Genomic DNA, 7,760 nt, shown 5'->3' with positions numbered 1-7,760 from the left:
GGGCTATTGTCCAGTCTATATCATCAACCAAGGGCCTTCAGTAGATCTTTCCTCTGGAAGAAATTTTCCTTTTAAACTGAATGTGGTTCGCGTTATTTGAATCAGAATACGAAGCAGTCACGTGGTTGTGTGTAAAAACGAAGCTTCGCATGTCACAGATCCGGCACAGTGCTTCACTGTGAGATGTTTCTTTTTTTTTTCTTTTTTTTTTTTTTTTTTTTTTTTTTTTTTTTTGATACAAGCTTCGAAGCCTCGGTGTCGAACGTCACATCACTACTCCTTAGTGTGCAATTGGGTTACAATGTGTGTAGCACGATGTGCCTTTTCGTTACCACGATTCAAAACAAATGATTCGCAAAGGTTTCGAAGCTTCAGGAAACAGTGCTTCGAAAGCGCACATCACTGGTAGCAGGTAAACATTAAAAACCGCTCAGACCACATGGGAAGTGGCGGTTTTATAGGAGCAGGTGCAGATCTTCAGTAATCCCTCACGTGTGTGTACAGTTTGACACCATCTAGTTTCCTTAAGGTGAGATTGTCTTTTTACAGCTTTCTCTAAAACAACTTTTGGGGTTGTCTCAACTGTCTCTTGAGACTTAACTGCTGACCAAAACAACCCATTGTTTGATGTTGTTTTCGTTTGAATTTCTAAATAGTTTGAAAAGCGCAGAACCTGTTGGCCTATAGCCTGTTGTTTGTAACAGTTTGTACTGACAACCAGCGTAGTCAAACCTTTAACTACACTCAGTGGTAGCGTTAAATCAAGTAGCCTACTTTTTAGCAGCCAATATATAGATTGATTGATTTATTATTATTATTATTATTATTAACATTTATCAGTAATCATGTGTCTGGTATTTTCTGTTAGCTGTTTAGAATCATAATCGGCGATTTATGAATGGTTCACTCTTTTGAACCGAATCTTTTCCATATGAATTGGACAAACGGGTCAACAGAACGATGTGAATCGGTTCGCGATTCAGACTGAATTAAACCGCTCACTCATCTACTGAATCCTTTGTAACGGCGAATAGTGAAGTGTTGCTTTAGATAACGTAGAGAACAAAAAGAGTGCTAGATGAAGTGAATGTTTACCTACTGTCATTTGAACCAAATCTATCATTTATTCTGTTTTCTGTCAATGATGAAGAATGTCTTCATCAGGTTATGAATAAATATTGCCCCCTTTTTGTAGAGTTTAATTCTTGTTGTGACCACTAGAGAGCGCTAGTCTAACAGTGTAACCCATGGTGTTATATCAGGGTTTAGCTGGTTAGCATATCATTGTTAGCAACGATGCTGTAATTATACCATTTTTTGCAGAAAAGCGCCTATTTCCATTTATGGCGATTCAAATGCAAATGTTTTTTTTTATTAAGGTTCTTAAAATGGACGTGTGTTTTTCACTGTGATGTATAGAGTGATTGGCCACATGACAATGACTCATGTGGTTGTTTTTCAAGTTATATTAATGGCAGTGGTTTTAAAAACAAGTACGTCAGGTGTTGCATTTGTTCTTATAACAACTAATTTGTTTCTGTCCTTGATGTTAACAGGTAAAAATAAGACAAGTTCTTGAGGGGGAAAAAGTGATTAGAACAGAATAGAATAATTCTAATTAACTTGTGCAATGTTTTGCTAGTGCTGAAAATATACTGAAACTAACACAGCATATCTATTTAGAGAGAGAGACACACATGCATATGTCATAGAATATCATTCTTAATATTTCACACATATAATAGGCCTTTTTTCATATTTTACAGAAATATAACTGTTTTTGGCGAGGATCAGCATTTATGGAATCAGTAGGTCATTTCACAGTAAAAACGAGGAAGTTAAATTGTAGAAGTTTTTTCACTCACTCATTCCCACACACACACTATTCACAGACTAACGCACATTAACCACAAATGTCTAGTTATATATTTGCACGCACAAGTTGTTTGTTCACCAGAAGATGAAACCACATTTATTTCCAGAGCTAAAGAAATTAAAACACAGCAGCCTTCAGTTTGTACAGACTTGTACATGGAGCTGTTTGAGTATCACATGCATTCAGTGAATTACATTCATGAGAAACTGCATAAAAACACTAAAATTAATTGTTTGCTAAAGATATTTGTGATGAAATCATATGTAAACTTTCATTTTGCAGACTGTATTACTCAAGATATTTCTGTAGTTTTACTTTACACCTTCAGAATGATGACCATCATCTTGCTAATAACATCAAGGTAGCCTATGGTAATGTGGCTTTAGAATAAATAAAACACTGTACCATAGACAAGTTGTGAGGGGCTAAATAAACACTAAATTATTAGAGAGAGAGTAAGAGAGCATAATAATAAGTAAACAATTAATAAATAAGTTACAAAAGTAAAAGAGCACATAGTTGGTTTTTTACAAGTAAAACCAGTAGTGTAGTAACCATGGTTCCCTATCTGTCGTACACTCCGCGTTGTGTCGAGTGTACAACACTAGGGGTCACTCTTGGGAGCCCAAAATCCTCTGACAGTTTTGAGAAAAGGCCAATGAAATTGGGTGTGCAGATTTTGCATAGCTGGCCACGCCCTGGACATCCAGGTATAAATGCGCCATTCACCTCTTCGTTGTTGGATCTATGGCGCAAGCAGCGGTCTCTCCCTTCTCAAACACAGATAAGTGTTGTGAGAGTTCCCCTGGGTGCTTTGGCGATCTTGAAGAGCAATCTTCCTCCTAAAAGAGTAATTTCTCTAAAAGAGCTGGCGCGGTTGGGATTGTGTGTTAAACATGCCTTTCCCTCCATGTCCTTCTGGTTGCGGCTTACCTAAACCCCAAATCGACACGACCGTTGTGTTCAGTGTTGGGGGATGCTCACGCTGATGCAGCGCTTGTTGATTCATGTTTTGCTTGCGAAAACATGATCATGGGCGCGCTTTGCTCAAGAGCCGTGTGCTTTTACGAGAAGCCGCGGCTCACCTTGACTGCTTCCCGTTCCGGTCCTTCTACTTCCTGGGTACAAGGCCGTTGCGATGTGCGTCGATGGGGAGCAATAGGAAGCGAAGAAGGTTCCGCTGGGTAAACCCCGCAAACCTCTTGCTCCTTGCATCCCTCGATCGAGCTTCCAGATGAGTTTGTTAGTCTGTCTCAGTATGGCTGACTCGGAGCTCCTAAATGGGCGGAATGGTCAGCAGCAGCATCGCTAGGAGGGCATGAGCCATTTGAAGCTGAAGCAAACCTCTGTGGGGGGCTGATTCTCAGTTTGAGGTGGACGCTAAAATGGTGGCCGTGTCTAAAACGGGCATTACGGGGGATTACGAATGGTACGGTATGGTACAGTACGGTACTTTTTTCAGTACATTACTCTCTGTGTAATAACAAAAACATTTATTTCAGTGAAAAAATAAGTCGAAAAATCTCAATTTCAACATTTTGAACAATAGGGCCCTAAAATATTTTTCTGAAATTGTGTTTTAATTTTTCTGATAATCAAATACAGGCATTAAATATTTATTTATTTTTAATAAAATGAAAATTAAACCTTTTTATTTGTTGCCCAACAAACAGAGTTTTTCTGTTATTTCTGTTATTATTATAATTTCTGCATTTAATTGTTTAATTAAATAGGAATATTTAAACACCTACATTATACTGTACAAAAGTAATACAAGACTAATACGTTTCTGTTACATGTTAAACCGTACTTTTATTTTGACAGGTTGCCGGTTAGTTTTTGTGTGTATACACTATGGTATGATGCTAATTTTCTCAAATGAAACTGTAAAATTTACATGAAGTGACACTCACAGCAGTTCTGGAGATGAAGTTTATGCATTTATGTCATCATATAATGAGACGCAGAGGCCGAAAATAACCGCGAGCATCACGTGTGCTTCATTATTTGTGTAGCAAACAAAGCTGCGTCTCCGCCATTCATTCATACAGAGCCAAGCGGAACATGGAGGATTCATATTTAAACCGTCTTGTTGTGTTTTAATATTCACAGACACTAGTCCATTTCGCGATTTGAATTAAGTGAGAGACCTACTTTTGGTTTATTAAACCAAAAATTGACGAATTCTGTGACATCCCGCGCTATAGAGTAGATCCGTTTTTATGAATGGACTCCGCAATCCAGTCTGCATTTTAGTGGAGGAGAAATTGTAGAGGCATGACCGCTTAACGTTAGGGACATAAATGACATGCCGTTGTGTAAATAGGATAAATAACATAAGGCTATTTCATTTTTTTTCAAATAAAAGAACAAGGTATAGAGCTGTTCTATAGGAAAGTTAACCTTAAATGAAGTCTATTGTGATCTGGCGCTATATAGAAAATAAAGTTTACATGACCTTAAAGGGGGGCGGCGGGCCGTCCCCCCTAATATAATGGTAGGGAAACACTGGACCTGTAGTTTCTAGTGCCTGTTTCCCAGAAGTGCACGAGAAGATGAAATGCTGGAAAGCCTGTTTAAAAAAAAAAAAAAAAAAAAGTCAGAACACGATATACCAACTCCTCCTCCTTCACCACCCTCAGTGGGGGTCCAGCGAGGGGGTTTGGAGGATCCCCAGGCCGAGAGGGTGATTGCGGTGTACTCCCCACAAAACGCCATCGCTTGACGGGTTCCTCCCATGGCTCCTGTCCAGGGCCTGCAAGTTCTCTCCGGGCAAGGCTTACACGGCTTCTGGACAAGCTGCATCCACCCTGCATGCCACGGCCATCCTCTGGGCATTCAGGCCAAAGCGTTATGAGATCTGTACGAGGGTGGTTCCAACCTAGAGCTACAGGAACTTCGTATAATGACCGATTATGCTCTCTGAGTTATGAAAGTTGTGGCGCAGGCTCTGGGAAGGGCGATGTCCACTTTGTTGGTCCAGGAGTGCCACCTGTGGCTTAATCTGTCAGAAATGCGGGAAGTTAGAAGTCCGCTTTTTGAACCCCCATTTCTCAGGTTGATCCTTTCGGCGACACCGTGATAGAATTTGCATGCCAGTTCTTCATGGTAACAAAACAAAACAAACAAAAAAAAAAAAAGCAACAGCCGGGCCTCTGGCTAGACCTGCCCAACGGTCAAAGTTCTTGCGGGAAGGTGGCAACATCAGCTCGCCAGTAGGCTTTCTAGAACCATCTTTAGGCTTCTAGTTTTCCTCAGACGAGCAACCCAGAGGAGGCGGGCTAAATGACCTACCCAGATCCACTCTCGACCCGGGGATGAGAGATGGATTCGACACAACCCATTCCGACCGTCTTGTCTTCTCGCAGACAGTCACTGCCTGGTCAGTAAGAGTGTCCCCCCTCTCAGTTATCTTACAGCGATGGCCCTCCATCTGATGGCCAGATGCTGAGTCTGCAGACCAGGATGTGTTGGGCACCTACCTGGATCTCTGCATGTTGGCAAAGATACCCCGTGTTTCTTGGGACTTTCTTCTCCAAGCATAGCACCCTTTGCTCTATTCAGCCACGACATCCCCACTCCAGGTACGTCGGGTATAGTTCCTCTGAGACTGCTAGCAGAGTCCCAAGATGTCAGGCCCCAATCCCTCCCCTTAGCTTCTCAGAACTACCTGACTTGGCTACGCGACTCAGGTTGCAAGGCGTTCGCCAAGATCTATGGCATTCTCTTACAAATCGGCTTAGGGCGAGAATGTTGTGGTTCTTTAAGCAGAAATCACAGCCCTCCTGGGAAAGGGTGCGATGGAGCCTATCCCCTCAGCCAAAATGAAGAAAGAGGTTTGTCAGCCCCTATTTCATTGTACCCAGGAAGGGTGGTGGACTCATACCAATCTTAAAACTGAGTTTTTTTTAATCGGGCCCTTTTCAAGCTCCCATTCAAATATTAACCCTTGAACACACATTCCTTCATGTATCAGGGTTCAAGATTGGTTTGTGGCATTGGACCTGAAGGACGCGTACTGTCATGACGTGATCCTTCCAAGACTCACTCTTCGAGGTCGGGCTCATCAGTACAAGGTTCTCCCTGCAGCCTATCCCTGTAGCCCTTGACTCAGCACTCTGGTTTGGTGTAGAGCTTGCCTAAGCCCTTCCCCTTACGGTGATTACACTTCTCTAGTTTCAGTAGGTTTCCTGACGTGAACCCTGAACATCTTCTCCATCACTTGGCACCTCTGGACATAGCCGAGTTTAGTGGAGGAACTCGCTACAAGAATCCAACACAAGGTAAGGTTACTTTTGCTAACTCTTGGTTGGATTTGTGCCCCATATGTAGTGGCTCCTCATGTGGCCCCATGTGTGTAATTTCCACCTATAACTCTCTGTGGTGCGGTGTTTCCCCTGAGACATGCCTGTCTCTAGGTTCTGAGTTTGGTAGTCTCCCCTAAGGTGGGGCACACCTCAGGTCCCTTTACTAATGATATTCACTTTACACCCCCCTTCTGGGCAGGTTGTGATCTCCGTAGTGTCCTTTTTTCCTACGGGAAACAAGCACTTTCCCAGTGTTCTCAAGATGCCCAGCCGCTCCACCGAGGAAAGGCCCGGCTGCAGGAAACCCTGCCTGTGACAGGTCAGTTCTTGGATGTTGGAAGGTCACGAAGAGGTGAGCTGCACTTATGTTAACACTTTTGGCATGTTGTTGACTCTTGGCTAACTATCCCTCTATATTCCTTAGATGTTTTTTTAATCAGTTCTTTCAAAAACACTGTATAGTCGCACATAAGATGGCAAATATTTAAATGATGAATAGTCAATGCAATATATAACATAGGGTCTGTACTGACTGTATTTGCAACATTAGTGAGGACACAAACAGAGAAGATAGAATAAGACGCATTTCAAAGCTGTATTGTTCAAAAACATTTGCAAAAAATGCATTGTTTGATAACATATCAAACATTTGGTGTGGTATACCAAAAATCTGCCACATGGTTAAATTGCCATATTTGACGAAGCACTGCACAAATGAATGCATACAGAAATGGTTTGAAGAAACGCATTTTTATAATTGCATATACATTTCAGAGGTCATTCACATTTGTGCTTTGCATAATTAAGATTATTCTGATATTTTAGTAATTCTACCCAGCAAAAAAATGTAACCTGTCTCCTTATACATAAAAGCAATTGCTTTAATTTTTGCTTTATTTGCTGTGTTTTCTTTATCACACACATTCATGCATATATCAGCAGAAATGCACAGCTTTTCTCTTTCACATTGGCTTTCTGAAGACCTCAGTTTCTGGTGAGACAGTTTAACAGTGCTTGTTTAGCGAAAACACGCTTAACACTAACATGGTAACTGTGAAGTGTTTTACAGTTGTTTTTATGAAGTTGAAAGATCTCTATCTGACCCTGACCATGTGTTACCCACCCCAACCCTAGAGTTATTTAGCCAAGAGCAGTAAGTGCTAGGCTGCTGTCAATATAAAACCTAATGCATGGATCAAATAAATTTACACACATTTGATTTTCTCCCAACTGTTTACATTCACTGAAAAATAACTAACTGTAACCAATTTACATGAATACTCACCTTGAAAGAAAAGCACAACTTATATACCCAGACATTTCTGTGCATGTGAGTAGCTTACCAAAAATAATAATAATAATAATAATAATAATTATTATTATTATTATTATATTATTATTATTATTATTATTATTATTATTATTATTATTTATTTTATTAATAGCACTGTATATTTTTCCATTTGTCTTTGTTACTCTAACATGCCAGTAACTTTAAGCTGTACAGTGGTAAATGGATATATTTGCAGGGTTACATGAATATAAACTATATACAAAATCTCTAAAGTGACATTTCC

General features: G+C 40.5%; 1 long non-coding RNA gene across 1 annotated transcript; it reads left to right on the top strand.

The window, feature by feature from the left end:
- The first annotated feature begins 298 nt into the window (after positions 1-298).
- Positions 299-6,695, top strand: LOC127159431 (uncharacterized). Its single transcript, XR_007826444.1, has 3 exons — positions 299-529; positions 6,053-6,159; positions 6,383-6,695. It is a non-coding gene; the product is annotated as an uncharacterized LOC127159431 (long non-coding RNA).
- Positions 6,696-7,760: the final 1,065 nt, after the last annotated feature.

The sequence above is a fragment of the Labeo rohita genome, unplaced genomic scaffold, assembly GCF_022985175.1.
Source record: "Labeo rohita strain BAU-BD-2019 unplaced genomic scaffold, IGBB_LRoh.1.0 scaffold_216, whole genome shotgun sequence".
NCBI lineage: Eukaryota > Metazoa > Chordata > Actinopteri > Cypriniformes > Cyprinidae > Labeo > Labeo rohita.
This window is presented reverse-complemented; position numbering and strand designations above follow the sequence as displayed.